A 19,378-nucleotide genomic window follows, 5' to 3' on the forward strand; every position below is an offset into this window, starting at 1 on the left:
GATGCAATATAATCATTTTAATTCTTACACTGACTAAAGTTCCTATTCCCCTCCAAACTGAGTTCTCTGTGACACAGAAATAGTTGATCCTGCAATGGAATTTTGGATGAATGAATATGTCCTGAATGACATATGATTGTTTTCTTTGTCCGTATGCTGACTACAGTTCCTACTGCCCTTCTACCTGAGTTCTCTTTGGCATATAAATACTAAAATAGTTAATCCCGTAATGGAATTTTGAATGAATTAATATGTCCTGAATGTGCTTATACCAAAATAGAACTTCCAACAACATAGTGTTTAAGTGCATCCATCAGACACAAACTACAATATCTAAAAATAAAAACGCAGCCCAACACATACTATGGTCTAATAACCTATAAAAGGAATATGAATACTTCCAATAAAATAAAGTTCACCCATCCAAAGAATGACTACGCATTCATACTAACCAATTGAATACTTCAAATAAAATAAAGTTCACAGGTCCAAATAATGACTCCGCATTCATACTAAACATCTACTTTGTCTAGGACGGTATATAGAAGTTAAAACATTTTCACTCACGAAAAGAAAAGTCTTCTGATAAATAACTCTACCAGACACTCCAAAAGACTTCTCATAAAGGATGTTGTCAATGGCTTTGCCATGGTGATTGATAACTTAATACAATGGTGCTCTGTTGTTTTTATATTTTATCAATTGAATAATTTAATTTTTCATATATTTAGTATCTGGGATGAGAACCCTATTTCGGGCACTCCGATACCACCCGTGAGTTTCCTAAATTTTGAGGGAATCGCCACATGTCCCCAGACATATTCCCATGTCCTGACGTCCCAGAAACTTGGTGGAACATATGAAAATAAATGGATAAAAGACATATTCCCATGTCCCAGAAACTTGGTGGAACATATGAAAATAAATGGATAAAAAACAGGGTGATATTGTATATGAGAATAAAAGGATTTGGACTTTTCTATATATGCTGTGATGTCCCCAGACATATTCCCATGTCCTGACGTCCCAGAAACTTGGTGGAACATATGAAAATAACTTGGTGGAACATATGAAAATAAATGGATAAAAGACATATTCCCATGTCCCAGAAACTTGGTGGAACATATGAAAATAAATGGATAAAAAACAGGGTGATATTGTATATGAGAATAAAAGGATTTGGACTTTTCTATATATGCTGTGATGTCCCCCAGACATATTCCCATGTCCTGACGTCCCAGAAACTTGGTGGAACATATGAAAATAAATGGATAAAAAACAGGGTGATATTGTATATGAGAATAAAAGGATTTGGACTTTTCTGTATATGGTGTTTCACTTTCAATGCCAAAAATCTGCTAGAGCGGTTAAGAGGAAAGCGATTAATGTTTGTTGGAGACTCAATAAGTTAAAACCAATGGGAATCCATGGTCTGCATGCTTCAAGCAGTGTTTCCTAGCAATAAGAAAACTGTTAGTCAACAAGCTTCAATATTCAAGGCCCTGGTAAGCTGATAAATGTAGTTTCCATGGATAGTTGTGCATTTGATTATATGGTGAGTAATGAAGTCTTACAATCTTCTTTTTCTTAAAAGGATTATGATGCTTCTGTGGAGTTTTTCTGGGCTCCACTTCTGGAAACAAGTTTAAGAGTTTGACACAAGGTACACCATAGTTATTATGATTAATGCGTGTGTAAACTAAAATGATACAACGTAAAAGTAGGGTATTGGTCTGTAGTAGGCTCTTGATCTAGTCTAAAAACTGTATGCATATTCGTTGCACAGACAAGATTTCCAGAGCACATTGAGATGCATTGCCATCTGCTAAAAATTCTTGGGGATGATGAAGCAGCCAGTCATGACATGGGAAGGCAACATAAAACTGGATCATCCTTTGTGATTTCAAAAATGGAATTATTTACATGCCCAACATGCAAGATTTGATTGCAGAACTATTTCAAACCAAGTGTTTAGCCCTAAAATACCAAAATGCATATATGTATACTACAAGTAACCTGTTAAACCAACAGTACAGGAAAAGATTTGATTGCAGAACTATTTCAAACCAAGTGTTTAGCCATAAAATACCAAAATGCATATATGTATACTACAAGTAACCTGTTAAACCAACAGTACAGGAAAAGGATACCGCCCAACCTATTTACTGATTACATTCACAGCCATACAAAACTCAGTGGAGAATATAACCACTGTAAATTATGAAGAGAAATTTAAACACTGTAATTCCATGAATTGCATAAATGGATCTTAACAAAAACGAGAACAAAACAACAGAGTTTGGTTCCGGCCAGAGCTAAAATGCTCAACATCCATAATAATCTAAAAACCCTAAAGTCGACAGAGAAAAGTCACTCTACACATAGAGATGTGTTTGGTAAGTTATAACTAAACATATATACAATGAAAGTATTCATTGGCCTCTAAACATATGTAGAATAAAAGCATTCTATCATATAGAGATAAGTCACTCTACACATAGAGATGTGTTTGGTAAGTTATAACTAAACATATATACAATGAAAGTATTCATTGGCCTCTAAACATATGTAGAATAAAAGCATTCTATCATATAGAGATGTAATTGAGAATGAGCAGCTAATCATATATGCATGATGGGCCATGGCATCGGCAACACCAGTTAGTGTTTATTGTGGTGCCATATTGTGCGAGTTGTTCCTGCAATTGATGGCGCATTTGCTTGTGTGCATCCCTTTCATGGATGTGAATCATTATCTTAAGTATTTTCCTTATTTTCTTTAACAACTTAATGGCTGGGCGCAAACGGTAAAGTGGCAATGATTGTTGTGGCAAGATCCTTGTCTGCATATCTTGTAACGTAAGTTCCTGTTGCTGAATTTCTTCGCAACACTCATACAACCTTCGTAGGTAGCATGATGGCGCATTTGCCTGTGTGCATCCCTTTCATGGATGTGAATTGTTATCTTAAGTATTTTCCTTATTTTCTTTAACAACTTAATGGCTGGGCGCAAACGGTAAAGTGGCAATGATTGTTGTGGCAAGATCCTTGTCTGCATATCTTGTAATGTAAGTTCTTGTTGCTGAATTTCTTCGCAACACTCATACAACCTTCGTAGGTAGCACCTTCGTAGGTAGCATGTATCCATACCTGTTGCCATCCAAAACATTGTAAGTGACATTGAATATGTTTGACGATTTTGTTTGAATATTCAAAATAAATTAAACGATTCCAAACGAGTATAAAATCATATGAAACTAAATGTAATAGCAAGCAAATCTATGTGAAACTTGGTTATGTAGTGAGTGGTGTTTACCATGTGGGTAATTCTGGAAGACAGGTTGTACGATTGGCTAAAGTGTATTATCCTGAATAGATTTTGATGCAAGGAATGATTCCTCTTGCTGTTTACGCTTAAGATATGGATTCTTGTGCATTTGTGCAATGCGTGAAAACGGGAATGCTGGATTGATGTGTATGTCTGCTAGTGACCACACTCTTGAAATTGCAGTGAATGTTAGCCCTTGGCATTCTCTGGTGCCGATGTCCACTGTTGCTTTGTCTAATGTCATTCCTTGTGACTTGTGTATCGTTAAAGCCCATGCCATTTGAAGTGGTATCTGACGGCGTGTACCCCTTGTGATGGGAGAAATGGGTACATATGTTGGGTGTGAAATGTCCCACGGTGTTCCTCTGTATTGTCTAAAGTCAACAACCACAAAGGATGGTAATTCTGGGGGCTTTGAGCCAATTGAATAAAATATTGAGATGACCTTCCCAAGTGCGCCATTGACGAGGCCTGCATGTACCCATAAGTTGCTAGTGAGCATAACTTTTTGTTCATTGCATAAGAACACCTTTGCAGGCAGATGCTCATCTTCTGTTGTAGCAGGAGTTTTCTGCCTTTGTTGTTCCGCAGAGCAAAGCGCTACTGGGATGTTCAATTTTTTAAGCATTTTCTTATTATGCAAAACAACTGCGTTGTTTGTTGCGAATAGGTGCATGGATTCTTCGAATGTGCATTTCTCTTCATGTGTAAGAGACGAACTTGTTCTTGACATTAGGTGTTGTCAATCTTCAAGTGTAGATATTCCATTCCTAAGATTTGCAAGTATTTGCCGGAAAGCAACCTAGGACGGGCTAGCTCCTTGTTGACGGAAAACGGTTGAAATGTTATGAATATGTCGAAGCTGCGCCAAAGTGCAGTGCCACGTGATGTCCCAGCGTATAAAGGAATGTCTTTTACAGGTGGTAGTTGGCCTAAATCTCCGACAAGGATAATTGAGCGATTACCAAATGGTGCATTCCGATGAAGAGGGAATGCCTCTCTTAGACGATCGTCAATGCGAGAAAGCATTTTTGAACCAATAAAGCTCATTTCATCAATGAGGATGTATTCTACATGACGGAGTTGCTCTTGCAGGTGTAGGAGCGGTTGGCCTTCGAGAGGATGCATTGTCTGGATAGGGATACGAAGGGCAGAGTGAATTGTGAGGGCATTTATGTTGAAAGCTGCAACGCCGGTTGGTGCAAGTAACAATAAAGGGTTTTTGTTTGCTGGTGAGTTTTCCACAAATGCTTGGTGCAGACATTTAATCAAATGGGATTTTCCTGTGCCATCTGTTCCTTGTATGATGATTTTGCGTGGGGGTTTTGGCGAAGGGGTTTTGAAGTGCGAAAAAACAGCGGTAAAAGCTATGTTTTGGGTAGGGGATAATGTATGATCATGGGGAAGGTTGGAAAAAGAATGATGTTGGTTTTGAATGGTTGAGCGGTTGAATTCAATGAAGTTTATGGCAGTTTCTTGCAAACGGGGAGGGAGAGTATTTTGTGACCAATTGTGGTTGACATCGAAGTCGCGGTAACCAATAATGTCGAGGTCATCAATTGCAATATTGTAACCTGGGTGTAGTTGAGAGAGGATTTGCCATTCATTCATCTGCATGGAATCAGGGGGGGGTGTGGGGTAGTTTGATCTTCAGTAGGTGGGCTTTGTGGGTTCTAGGTTTCTCGATGGACATGCCATGGTGTATATGTACCCTTTTTTTGTTCCTAGTGTGCAATAATTTCTGCATCAGTTGAACCAATATCATCAGGGAGTGTTCGGAAGGGGAAATACAAGAGTAATTCACTCCAGCAGAAGGTGGCATAAGAAGGGGAAGCAGAGGAAGGAATGACATTGTAACGGGGCAAGACATGTACAATCATTGGGGGGAATATGTGTTTCCATTGGTTGTTTCTCCGTTGGGCAGAATATGACCACGAGCGAGCAGCTTCAAGGAGGGGCAGGGGTTCTAGTGAGGCAGGCCTGTTCATATATGCAACGATAAAGTTTGGTGTCGAACCAGGATTTTCAGTATCTTGTGAAACACGTTTGAAAACAACCCTGTTGACATTCAAAGAACGGAATGTACGGCTGCAAAGAGAGAGAGGTAGCTTTTGTAACATATGGCATATTTCTTGTGCACCAATGTCTCTATCTGCAATGGTTTCTGTAAGGAGTTTTCGGATGACAGCACCAGTAGGTGCTTCTGGAAGGGCACTTTGTGATAGCCGTGATAGCATTTGACGGTAGCTCTCAGATCTTGTCTCTGTTTTTGTTGCATACTTTGAAATATATTTCAATACAGCATGGCGAGAAAGGACTGGTTGGCAATCAACATTTGCTCTCCAAATAGAGAGTAGATCGGCATTGTGAATATTCAATCTTTCATCATTGCGAGCTGGGACATAGGTTTTATGACCTTTATCATCAATGAAAAGCGAAGAAGTGGAATTCAATTCCCACGGTACTCCATATCGGCAGCTAAGCACATTGTCTTTCTTACGAAGACAAGAAGATTCATGACACTTTGTATGACGTTGAACGCAGTTGACGAGCTCTATATAGTCTTCAAACTGATTGGACGCGAATATTGCTGCTGTGTCAAGGAGACATGGGCTATGAATTGTTGACTGGTGAAGCGGAATATTTCGATGTTCTGCCTGACGTGGATTCCAAGCAGTTACGTAGTGGTCAAAAAATTTCTGTGCATTAGCAACTTCTAATGCATTGTCCCAATCAAGTGTGTCCATATCTGGTGCATTTTGTAGCCAGAGGAAGCCATGAATGTGTGCGGATCCTCTATGTTGCCATTCGTATCTGAATATAATATGAAGGTTACATTTGGTTAATACATATATATGCAATGTATAAAATTAATGTAGAGGGAAATGGATATTAAATAATACCTGCACCAGTAGTCGGTTGCATGGAGGCCTTTTTGCAGGATTTCTTCAAGGAAAATTGTAAATCTACAATGCATATATTGGGCTGTTAGATGTGGGTTTTTTATTATGTTTTGGATTTGCCATTGGAAGGGGTTGATTGAATTGGAAGGAACACTGGTGGGCATGATCGTGTGCAAGTCATGCCATTTAGTATCAGCTGCGCTGAGAGTGAAGAAGAATGTTGGGCTTCCTATTTGGGTGATCATGTCAGTCAGCTCAGATCGTCGTTTGTTCCAGAAAGACCGTGTTCCTCGTAGAGCTGAACCGAACCGCATTATTTGCTCTAGTAATCTTGAACCTGGAGAGTCATGAAGACACTGGCGTAGGTCTGAAACCGTTGTTGGCAAGTTGTTCTCAATGTACTTCTTCACGAAAACACTAGTTGTTGCTTGGCTACGGTGGCGCATTAGAATGTTATAAAGATAGTAGTGGAATCTTGGGTGTTGGCCAAAGCGGTTATCATGGTAGTGCAGCAAGTGTAAAGCATATTCATGCATTTCAACTTTTGTAAGTCTTGGTTGCATGATCATTGCGATGCCTGTAGGGAAGAGTGTGGGGAATGCCATGGCAAAGAGGTTGATGGTGTTGTATTCATTTATAGCAGTTAAAGATATTGGGGGCCAATCGATAGAGCTTGTTGAATTTGAATGGGTCAAGTGCAAATAGTTACAAATGTGTTCACGCTCACTACATGAATTTGGGAGTACTGGAATGAAAGAAGAGGGTTGGATTTCTAATGGAGGTAGCATGACATCAGGATTATAAGTAGAATCAGTAGTGGTTTGATGGGTTTCAAAAGAGGAGGTGGTTACACTGTGGAGAAGAGAAGAAATGTCTGTAGGGTGATCTGGCAGCGCAGAAATTACAGATGAATTGAATTGAACATCACAGTAGTAAGGGTCATATTTTATTTTGTATTCAAGGGCTGCAAGGACACGTGATTTGCAAACGAAGAATTCGTAAGCCTTTTCAGTTGGATTTTGCCTTTTCACAATGAGGATGTCTAAGTCAGACAACATTCGGGGTAAGTATTTGGCGATAGTGGTGATGTCTTGAGGGAAGCTAATTGTATGGCCACTATATTTGTATTGACCACCACGGGAATGAGTGACTTGTAGAATGGGGTTGACACGTGCGATGAGCATTTCTTCGACTTGTGTTAATTGGTGAAGGACATAGGGTTGTTCTCCAGGGTCCATGTTGTTTAGTTCAAAAAAAGATTGGTAGATTTAGATGATGCACAACGAAAACAAGAGAGTCTACTGTGGAAAAGCTTTGTTTTCATTCCTGGGTATGCTTCCTTGCATATTGTGCAAACATGCAAGGTAGAAAGTCCATCAATCCTTTCTCGAAAGCGACGGTGTTCTTCATTAAGGGGAGGGTTATATTTGATTTGATGAATGTGCGGTGGGTTGGTTTGTATAGGTGGGAGAGCATTTGAGGTGGGAAGGGATGTAGAGGAAGTAGTAGGGTTGTTGTGGTTTTCATAAGGTAGTCGACGGTGTGCATTTATTCGATCCTTTTGTTGTGCATAAAGAATACGCCGCCGCTTGTTTTTGGCGGCAATTTGATTGTCTGTTGGCATATCTAAACAAGTACAAGTAATAATTGTTAGTTTTCGTAAACAAGTAGTGCATGTTTGGTATCTCATTTTACTGGGTGTAAATCCATTGTGAAATTAAAACATTATATTTTGAACATAGAATTAATATTTTTTTATTTCAACATCGGTGAAGGTAGGTAGCTTAGGTAGAAGGAAAAACATGCAATTAGGAATGCTATGAAATCATATGTTATTTCGGCATCTATCATTGAGAGGAGAGAAACAAGATTAAAAATATTTCGTTCCTTCTTCTTCAATTTTTTTTTTGTTTGACATGTTTGAGCGATAAAATGAATAGCTTAGCAAGCAAGAGATCAATGTATAGCATGTAGACAACGAACTAGAAACATATGTAGTAACTCTTTACAAATGTTGATATCTATATTATGTAAAATGTAAATGGCAAACATACATATTTTGGAATGACTGGAAGAGAGTATTTGCAGTGAAAGCTATAGGTTGCATCATAATAACATGGGTGTGTAATTTACAACAAGATGAGACAATTAGTTGTGTGGAAATGTTTGTTTATGTACAAACAGGCGTGGTAGAAGAAACCCTAAGAAACAGCTCAAAGGCGGTGAACAATAGGTCGTTTTGAAGGGACATTGCTTGAATGTCAATGAGTGCTTCCTTGCATGCAGAGGCATATTGAATTTCTTCTGAATTGATCAGTATTGGTTGCAAGCGTTGAACACTGTTGAAGTAATCTGCTTTAATGGAAAGAGTTAGCTGGAAGCGGTGCCTTGAAATTCGGCCACAAATTTCCTGCAGATCAATTGATTCGATAGAAAGCAGGAACAGGTCTTTTGCCGTGATGCCCATGAGCTCGTTCCCTGCATCATTGAAAACTGTGACGTTCTGTAGATTCCCGGTGTGGTCATGTAGCTCAATTTTAAGTTTGTAACAGTAGTCACATTCTGGGAAGTCACCGTTACATTTTGTACAATGCCAAAGATTGTTAGAATGCTCCACAACCTTCTTCATGCATTGTTTTCCATTGAAATCTAATGGACATGCTAGAAAGTAGAAGTCGTCCATATGAAGAGCAGTAATTGTTGCTCGAACTGAAACCCAAATTGCTTTATCGGAGGGCTGCATGCCAGCAATTTCATGAAACGTCTTTCGTGGTAGGGCACGTTTCGAAGCAACACCATAGGTTCTACTCAAAGATGGAGAAGAAGAGCTATAGCCTGTTTCACGGAACCATGCATGTAGTTGGTGAGTTTCTTCAACTTGTGGATTTATTGTGAGAGTGCTTGTTGGTATCGTCCCTATTGTGGTGCCATTAAATTCAGATACGCGACCTCCTTTGATTGCAAGGATTGGTGGGTTGTCGAAAGAGTAGAATTCAGAAAGATTTTGTCCTATATAGTCACAATGGTCTCCCCATAATGTTACATCAATGCTAAAACCCGACTTGTCCTTTAATATGAGTGTTTTCCTTAATGTTTCACTTCCATCTTTTCGTCGAATTGTTGATGCAGGTGAAGTGGAGGTAACAACACCAATGACATCCACATTCGTATTTGGAGTTGCACTTTTTATTTCAGCAATAGTCTTGAAGTGAAAGCTCTGGTAAGGAAACGTTGGATCATCTGTGGGACATGGATTGATAGTGGAAGCAGCAAACAAGTAAATTTCCCATTTGTTCTTGAGGTGGTTGTAGTTTGGATTTGCTTCTCTCACTGTGCCATTTGAAACAATGTATAGTTGCCCAACTTGAATTAGATTGTAAAGAGATTCGGCCAGTTCGGCAAATGCAGAAAGGTGGATCTCTTCCTTATCACAGTTGATAAGGTCAAATCCAAAAACTTTTCCTGAGCCTCGCACATTGTTGTACGCCTTCAATGATGTTTTTGCAGATGCCCTACCTTGGATTGACCAATATTTTCGGTAAGGGTTGAGTGCCATGAATGGAATTGTTGTAGTTGTTGCCATAGTTGGTGGAGTAACTACAGAGGGCAAGGTATCTTCAGTTGACGAAGAGCTAAATTGGGATGAACCCGCCTGTGCATGTTGTAGCGTCGATGCGTCTTTCATCAATGCTGCTGAGCGCATCACAACTTCAAGCTCAACCACTCCGATGGACCTTATGTAAACAAATGAGAAATGAATTAATGAAGATTCCATTTTCCTTCTTTTAATGCAAAAAGTGTTTATAAGGGAAAAAGTAAAAGAGGGTGATTTCAAATGGTGGGCCTTACGAGGAGTTTTGGAGCACTGTGCAAGCTGCTTTTTTAAGCAGAATTATTGAGCCAATTTGGATGTCTCCAGATACAACTTGTGGGCCATATGCGGATGGTAGCAAAGTCTTATGTTGATGTGTTCCATCAGATAGAGTAATGTGGAAGTGCGAGGATGTTGTTTTTAATGAGGTAACAGAACCAACATCGATTATCTGAAGTAATGGTTGAATCTCGGTGCAACCATTCAGCAATAGAGGAATGGCATTCGTTGTCAAGGTTGTCTCCATAATATTAACAGGAGGTTTCTTTTTCCCGTGATAGGAGTACCTGCAATTCATCAGTTTCACCACAACACAAAATTCTAGTCAAAGAAGATGTGATATGAATGCGGAATCTAATCTAACAAGGCTAACTTTTGATGGTGAAACAATAATAAGGGCACAACCTACACGGAGAGGAGAATAACCTCTCATATTAACCACCCGAGGTAGACCACATTAACAAAATGCTTGTTATTTGATTCAGTGACAAGGTACATATTGTGCAAATTCGGAAGTACCTCAAGCGACTCAAAGATCCTTATAGTCTTACAGTACCGTCAAAACATCAATGAAATAGGAACATTTCCCAGCCATTCCTAATACTGATCCTACACATTAAGAGACGTGGTTCAATCAAGGCAATTGCCATGTATTTCGCTCACTTAATTTACCCTTTGCAGACCCTTTTTAGAGGCTGATTGGACTCCTTATGGCTTTGTAATAATTTTTTATAAGTGGTTCGTATTAGTAGGCCTTGGAGGCATCGATATAAAGTGCCCACACTTAGGGCAGGCAGTGTGAGACCCATCACTTGGAAGCAGTGTGCTTCTTTTGTGAATCTTGTGCATAATTCATGATATATTAACTATTTTATGAACAATGCACAATTTTTTCTTTTTAATATGCTATATTCGGGTGTACTCACTGTGCTTGTGCATTTTTGCACATTATAGGGAATCACTTTCATTAAACATATGTTGAATAGCAGCCATTGCATATAACGAACACGCTATTCAAACACTATGTATAGCTATTGAACCTGAAAGTTCACACATTCCTTCAGTCCAGGCATATAGAAGAACTATCTGGGGCCAAGCTCATGTTTGTAATAAGAGCTATCTGGGTCCTCCCTCTTGTCAGAAACAGGACCCTGAAAACAACATCCAGACCATAACAACAATCAGATTCCATCAGTCACACAACTGTGGCCAGATTGCAGACTATCATGGGCAGTTTCTATTTATTTGCAGCCTGACCAACCCATCTAAATGCAACGATCTGCAAAAAGAGGAGTAATTCAATTCCCATTTTCTTTTCGTACAAAGTTACAAAGAGGCAAATGGAGTATGATGTGCAAGGGGAAAGAATGTGGGCAGTTTCGATATAATTTTAGACTTACCAACCCATGTAATTTCATGGACTGCAAGGAAGGGCTTTGAATGACCTCGCCTCCTACCTATCCTTAGGTGTGCACAATCAAAATTTTCTCTGAAAATGTGTGCTCACACCATGTTTTGTCTAATAGTATTGTTAGTATGTCAGTTTCTTACGCAGCACACATGCAGAATTCAGAGTAGAATGACATGGATAGACCTCCACAATATTTTTTGGATAATTTATACTTGTCTGTGCACTCTAGGGTATGTCTGCCTAAAACCATATATTTCTTGTAAACATATGCTTATGGTTTAGCCACAGTTTTTTAGAATATAAATTAGTGACCAGGTACATATTGTGCAAATTAGGAAGTACCTCAAGCGACTCAAAGATCCTTATAGTCTTACAGTACCGTCAAAACATCAATGAAATAGGAACATTTGCCAGCCATCCCTAATACTGATCCTACCCATTAAGAGATGTGGTTCAATCAAGGCAATTGCCATGTATTTCGCTCACTTAATTTACCCTTTGCATACCCTTTTTAAAGGCTGATTGGACTCCTTATGGCTTTGTAATAATTTTTTATAAGTGGTTCGTATTAGTAGGCCTTGAAGGCATCGATATAAAGTGCCCACACTTAGGGCAGGCAGTGTGAGACCCATCACTTGGAAGCAGTGTGCTTCTTTTGTGAATCTTGTGCATAATTCATGATATATTAACTATTTTCTGAACAATGCACAATTTTTTTTTGTTTTAATATGCTATATTCGGGTGTACTCACTGTGCTTGTGCATTTTTGCACATTATAGGGAATCACTTTCATTAAACATATGTTGAATAGCAGCCATTGCATATAACGAACACGCTATTCAAACACTATGTATAGCTATTGAATCTGAAAGTTCACACATTCCTTCAGTCCAGGCATCTAGAAGAACTATCTGGGGCCAAGCTCATGTTTGTAATAACAGCTATATGGGTCCTCCCTCTTGTCAGAAACAGGACCCTGAAAACAGCATCCAGACCATGACAACAATCAGATTCCATCAATCGCACAACTGTGGCCAGACTGCAGACTATCATGGGCAGTTTCTATTTATTTGCAGCCTGACCAACCCATCTAAATGCAACGATCTGCAGAAAGAGGAGTAATTCAATTCCCATTTTCTTTTCGTACAAAGTTACCAAGAGGCAAATGGAGTATGATGTGCAAGGGGAAAAAATGTGGGCAGTTTCGATATAATTTTAGCCTTACCAACCCATGTAATTTCATGGACTGCAAGGAAGGGCTTTGAATGACCTTGCCTCCTACCTATCCTTAGGTGTGCACAATCAAAGTTTTCTCTGAAAATGTGTGCTCATACCATGTTTTGTCTAATAGTATTGTTAGTATGTCAGTTTCTTAAGCAGCACACATGCAAAACTCAGAGTAGAATGACATGGATAGGCCTCCACAATATTTTTTGGATAATTTATACTTGTTTGTGCACTCTAGGGTATGTCTGCCTAAAACTATATATCTCTTGTAAACCTACGCTTATGGTTTAGCCACAGTTTTTTAGAATATAAATTTTAACTGTTTTTGTGCAAAAAAAGAGCAAGTTTAACACAAAGAAACTGTATAGAAGATTGTCTCATAGCATAAGTTGTTGAAGAGAAGTCATGTTGCACAAGGAATGTTGTTGAAGGAAAGTCATGTTGCACAAGGCATGTTGTTGAAGGAAAGTCGTGTTGCAGAAGGTATGTTGTTGAAGGAAGTTCTTAGCTCTGAAGTACAATAACTCCAAATAAAATGAAAATGAAAGTGACAGCATTTTTTTGGTATGCCAGAGCAATTTGTCTTTTGATCTGTATGCCAGCCATTTGCCTTCTGTATAATTACTCATTCAAATAATCTGTAAACATGGATCCTCAGAATAAAAAGCTAATATAGGCAATAAAATCGACCAGGCTGGGCCATAATGAGTGAAACACTTCCACACTTTCAAAAAGTGCTTGCAGCAAACGTAATTTCCTCTTGAATTTAACCTCCAACTTACAGTCCACCTGTTTTGCTCCAATTTTGCCTATTAAATATGGGTATACAAAGTTGGTTTGTGGTAAGAATAAGGTTAGCTTAATATAAGTTAAATTTGCATGCACAATTAACAGCTGCAGCCTGCATTAAGCTCTTTCAGATGAAAAAGCATTTTATTGAACGTGAGAAGGTCAATAGACTGTGAGCAAACATTCCTAGATCTTATAAAGAGACAATCGTCAATTTACCTGGACATGCATTTTAAGTCTATGAAATAGATAAGCATGAATTTATACCGTGGCCTGGAAGCTAACCTTTTCAGATCAGCCTTAAGGAGATGAACATGAATGAACATGAATTTAATTATGAATTTATCAATAAATCAGAAGGAGAGAATACTATAAAAACTTCTTCTGGTACAAGTCCGAACAAAGAAACTACTCTGGTAGAGAAGAGTTGGCCTCACATTGGGTAGAGAAGAGTGAGGAAGTGAATCCGAACAAAGAAACTACTCTGATATCTTGTTATTGTAATCTAACCTAGTTGATGGAGGAGAGCAAGAAAGGTATGACGATAACAATGGGGGATTTGCTAGAGAGCTGCATATCACCACACCTAGAGATGTTTGTTGTCAATCAGACATTCAGTTCGGCCGGCAATTCAGACTCTGTGTGGGACAAGATTCTTCCCCACCTTCTTGCATAGATGGATTCGACTTTAGAAATTTGTTCCAAGAAAGAGTTGTATTTCGCTCTATGTCATCCCAATTGGATCGATGACAGAACCAAGGTAATGCTATATTTCTTTGTCTGAATCTCTTTCAATCTCAAGTATTACAGGGTGGGAAATTATAGATGGGAGAAGTCAAATGTCTTTCAATTTCGCCAAAATAAATGGATAAAATTTACGAATATACATGAATGCTATGTGTGTGCATACCCCGGTAAACTCAGATTTTCAGGCTGTGTTATGTGCGTGCATATGCTGGTAATCTCAGATTCTCACGATGCCCTGCTAATATAAACTTTCCCTTGCGTACTCTAGAGGGAAATTTCAACGGCCCAGTTTCAAATGTGATCTACATTATCAATTTAGTATTTCATAATCGGCATGGCCAAACTGTCTATTTTGATTTTCGCAAATTCAATTTCAAAAAACAGTGGCAGTGTTTGGACAGAGCCGAGTGATTGCCCAAGCAAAGGGAGAGAATGGACCCGGGCTTCTGAGAATACAAGCAGTGAAAACAAGGGTTCGATTTATCTTTGGAATGGTTCAAACTTTTATACAGTGGAAATTAGGCCAGTCCGTCTAGCAAATCCCTAAGAAGCAAAACAGGACTGAGAGAGATGATATGGCAAGGAAAGGGAAACAAAGTAGTTGAAAAAGGACCTGACCTGGAAGAAATGATGTTGTGCAGATGTATTCTAAACAACAGCTCCGGCTCACGATTTCCAGCTCCCTTCGTGAGATTGTCAAACCAGGCTCCTCTGTCAGTTTGAACACTGCTATACTTTGTGAGATTGTCAAACAGGGCTGTCTGTTTGTCAATGAAGTTTGATCCAAGAAGGTTGTCGGTAAGGTCATGGAAGCACGGAAACCGCAGAACAGGGTTTCCAAAGCACAAATTTGTTGATTGTGCATCGCAGAACAGGGGTTTCAAGCCACGAATGTGTGAACCGCAAAACAGGGACCGCATAACTGGGTTTTTGAGAGTGTTGAGCAATAATGCCACCCAGCAATAATGCTACCAAACAGGAAATTCTCGGCGCTGTGAATAAACAGAAATCAGGACAGATGCTACCAAACGGACGGAAAGCAAAAAAAGCAGGAAGTTGTAAGGTCATGGAAGCATGGAAACAGCAGAACAGGGTTTCCAAAGCACAAATTTGTTGATCGTGCATCGCAAAATAGGGTTTCAAGCCACGGATGTGTGCACCGCAAAACAGGGACCGCATAACTGGGTTTTCGAGAGTGTTGAGCAATAATGCCACCCAGCAATAATGCTACCAAAAAGGAAGTTCTCGACACTGTGAATAAGCAGAAATCAGGACAGATGCTACCAAACGGACGGAAAGCAGGAAAAGCAGGAAGTTCTCGGCGCTGAGAATAAACAGAAATCAAGACAGATGCCCGCCGAATATGGACGCCATTGTCAACCTGAGAACGAAAAGGACGACGAAAGTCTGTTTCAAAGGAAGGCCTATCGGCCTAACAAAGGAGCAAGGCCGAAGCGACTTGCAATAGCGATGACGAACCCGATAGAGGAATAAACCGTATTTAAGGACTTTTGAAGTCTGGAATGAACAAAGTTTTGGCGGAATTTCACAGTGTTGCAGTGTTTCTCTGTGTAAAACAGAAAACAGTCGTTTTTGGTATTTGAAAGGATTTCAAAGGCCCGAAGACCCATTCTGTTACAGTACAGGTGGCCACCATCCTTAGAAGTGTTTAGCAATGATTGCTAACGCTAGAAGAGGGATTCGAGAGGAGAGAGGCCGGGAGACAGATGGCCGAAAAGGGAAAAAACCACAACACAATGCAACCGAACCAACAAAAGTGATCATGGAGCATCGCTGGCACGAGCGAGCTACCTGACAGCGTGGAAAAATTACCAAAATTTGGTTACTGTGTTGTTAGAAAAAGAGACCTCTGGCTCATGTCTGTCTAATCATGGCATCAAGCATTTAGAAGCCAGAGGGGATAGATTAAGACACCTCGAGCCGCAGAGAGCCCGAGAGCATTGTAAAAAGCCTATAAATCGCTGAAAGTTAGAAGTATCAGAGGTTCAACTTTTGGAGACTGTGGAGACTCTACTCCTCTCAGCGTCTCATCTTCATTCCAGTAATACAAGCTTCTTTTGTTGTTATATGTTCAATCGCCATCTTTCCCTCTGTTCTAAGCTTGCACTTGAATGGGTTATTCATGTTTTCTTCTCTGTCGAATGCCAGATAACTGTCATTTTATCTCTATGTTGATAAATTAGATTTGTAAGCTTCATTTACTTTCTGTAGCTAGCCATTCATATGTGTTTATGTATGTATCTGCTGGTACAGTCAGGATTCTCCATCTATTCATTGAATCTATAAACTATTGAGCATTAGTGGTTGAAAGCCTTGTCAAGCTGAGGGTGTTCATGCATGTTTTGAGTGAAAATATAGTTGAAACAGTCATCTGACTTGATCCAAACCCCAATCCATTCCAATAATTCAAAGAACGATATTGAAGATTTATATGTTTCCAGGCATCTCCGAGTTACAACCTAGGAGAGCTTCTTGGAGTGCTAACAACTACTATAATAAAAAAAAAAATCTAACAAAGATATTACTACTATTATTAAAAGTACAACCCTTGTGTTTAATTATAGACGTCCTAGGTATTATAAACCCAAGCAAATATAATTATAAAACCAAGGTATATAAACCCTTTTATATTTTCTTTAATACCCTTTTACCTTATAATCACAAGTCTCACAAGTCTCAACAATGTTTATAATTCTACCTCTTTTTCCCATAATTATAAACAATTCATACAAGCTGCTGACATCTGGTATTTGGGTGCACCTTTACATCATACATATCATTAAAGTACACTTTTCTTTGCAAATAAGAATAAAAATAGAGTGTTCTGTACTCCCACCTGGAAAATAAATTTGAAAGAGTCAATCTGACAGCAACACATTATAGAAGCTTCCACTCTCAACAGCGTGGCTTCTTTAAGTTGCTGAAGAAGATATTGTCCTAAACCATTCATTTCCTCCCAGAGATACATCCCCTCATTTCCATTCATTGAAACAGCTTCGAATCTTTCCAAAATGTCTGGAATCACAAGAAGCCCTGCAGATCACATGGACAAATTCACAACGCTATTAGAAGAAAGTGAAATGTAACACGTTTAACTGATTAAGAACGGCATTTTGGCAATGAAGAATTTTTCTAAGAAAAGAGGGAATATATTCAATTTAGCCTGGTCAAACAAATTAACAATATATCGATGCTTTTCCACATGATACACGGTGGATTGAAGTTGAAAAAAAAGGCCATGGAAAAAGAAAAAGGATTCAGTACAGTATGAAAACTAAGAAACCCGGGAGTGAAGGGCATATTATATGGGTAACTAAGACACCGGTGGTGGAGGGCATATTATATGGGTTATCCAAAACTGTTCAGGAAAATTCATTCTCATTGGAAGCAGATGAAGGAAAAAATTCACATTAGGCGAAGATTCGTAGATCCAAACGAGTTTTCAAGGTTTTTTGTCACTTCAAAGGCCCTGAAAATACCTAGAGCGTGTCCCCAGAAAAGCTCACTGTCCCCAGAATCCAATTAAGTAAAGAAAATTTACTGATGGCGTCGATTCAAGCCGTTTCAGGAAATTGTAAGGTTCTGAATCATTTCAAAAGCCTCGGAAACTAGTAGAGCATGGAGGAACTATGCCGTAGGAACTCTGAGAGGTGAACCCATACCAGGCATCTCAAATTTCTATCCCATGTTTTGCCTTGACCCTGACCAGAAAATAGATGGTTTAGAATCATTTTTATCATACACAGAACTGGTATATTATATTCAAAACAACCTAGAAAATTTCATTGTGGCCTAAACCTGGACAAGTAAAAAAAATTCACAAAAGCCATACATATAGACAATTCGAGCATTCGAGCATTTTTCAAGATACTGGGTTGTTTCACAAACCAAAAACCCTGGAAAACTCTGGCACTTAGAAAAATTAAACCCTGAGAACTCTGAAATGTAGATCTATACAGTTATTAATAAGATATTGGAAATTTTCATTGTGCCCATAAGCTGGAGAAGTAAAAAAAAGTCACAGAAGTCATACATACAGGCCATTCGAGGATTTTTCAAGTTACTGGGTTGTTTCAGAAATAGAAAATTTCGAGGATTTTTCAAGTTACTGGGTTGTTTCAGAAATAAATAAAAAAACCTCAAAACCTCTGGCACTTGGAGAAGCTATACCCTTGGAACTCTGACATGTAGATCTATATTATAAAATTTAATTAAAAAAGAAAAAACAAGAGAAATTCCTTTTTAAACTCAGCTCGTCTAAAAGACTGTTAACCCTACTCTTTGAATTTTCAGTCAAATCTTCAATTTATTTTTGCCCTAATGTATTCTGTATCACATGCACATTGTGGATGTAATTTAATACAATCTCTGAAAAATATGACATTTTCTTTCTCAGATATAATCTCACATTCAACAAATATGATTTCGATTCGCCTACCTTTTGATGAGTTTCCCAAGATGAAAAAGATGGTGGAATTGGTGAAAGGTCAGAATAACTCCTCCTGTAGCGACTATTGGAGAAGCAAAGTCGGTGTGATTATGGGCACTATCTAGGCTGAAACGTGTAGTAGGAATTTGCAGATTTAAATGAGTAAGTGACAGAGCAGTCAGTACTCAAATTGCTCTGCAACTCGGCCAAACTATTCTGCAATTATTTCAATCAGATTGACACTATGAACAGATAATATAGATAAGACGGTACTTTTTCACTTTGCAGTGTTGCCGCCTCGGAACAACATTGTTACCTTTTTCATTTGCAAGTGACATGTGTACATTTATGTCTGACATATGTGCACCACATATGTTCACATTTGTATCTGACATGTGTGCACATTTATACTGGGGAGTTCGTTACGTTATCCTCGCCCGTTTGTTTCTTCGTTTCCTAATTACGGTGGAGGCGAGTAAAAATGACCGTTTGCTATGAACTCTGCGTATTATCTGGGTGGCTTTTCTTCACTATCTGCACCATAGTTACCAAATACGCCCGAATCACGGTTAAAAATACGAAAATTCGTCCGTACGATTCGAATACCGAGTAGTTCGATAAAATTCATAGTGTAAAAGTGGTTAACGATTTGG

The 19,378-nt window shown here is 38.9% G+C and overlaps 1 long non-coding RNA gene across 1 annotated transcript; it reads right to left on the reverse strand.

Annotated features, from left to right (window-relative positions):
• Nucleotides 1–2,184: 2,184 nt before the first annotated feature.
• LOC149216748 (uncharacterized) lies at nt 2,185–19,038 on the reverse strand. Its single transcript, XR_016251136.1, has 3 exons — nt 18,735–19,038; nt 17,133–17,329; nt 2,185–3,149 (listed from the first exon to the last, which is right to left on the reverse strand). It is a non-coding gene; the product is annotated as an uncharacterized LOC149216748 (long non-coding RNA).
• Nucleotides 19,039–19,378: the final 340 nt, after the last annotated feature.

This window comes from Pinus tabuliformis, chromosome 1_1 (genome assembly GCF_031772625.1).
Source record: "Pinus tabuliformis cultivar Carrire ecotype Pingquan chromosome 1_1, CPIR1, whole genome shotgun sequence".
In the NCBI taxonomy this organism is placed as follows: Eukaryota; Viridiplantae; Streptophyta; class Pinopsida; order Pinales; family Pinaceae; genus Pinus; species Pinus tabuliformis.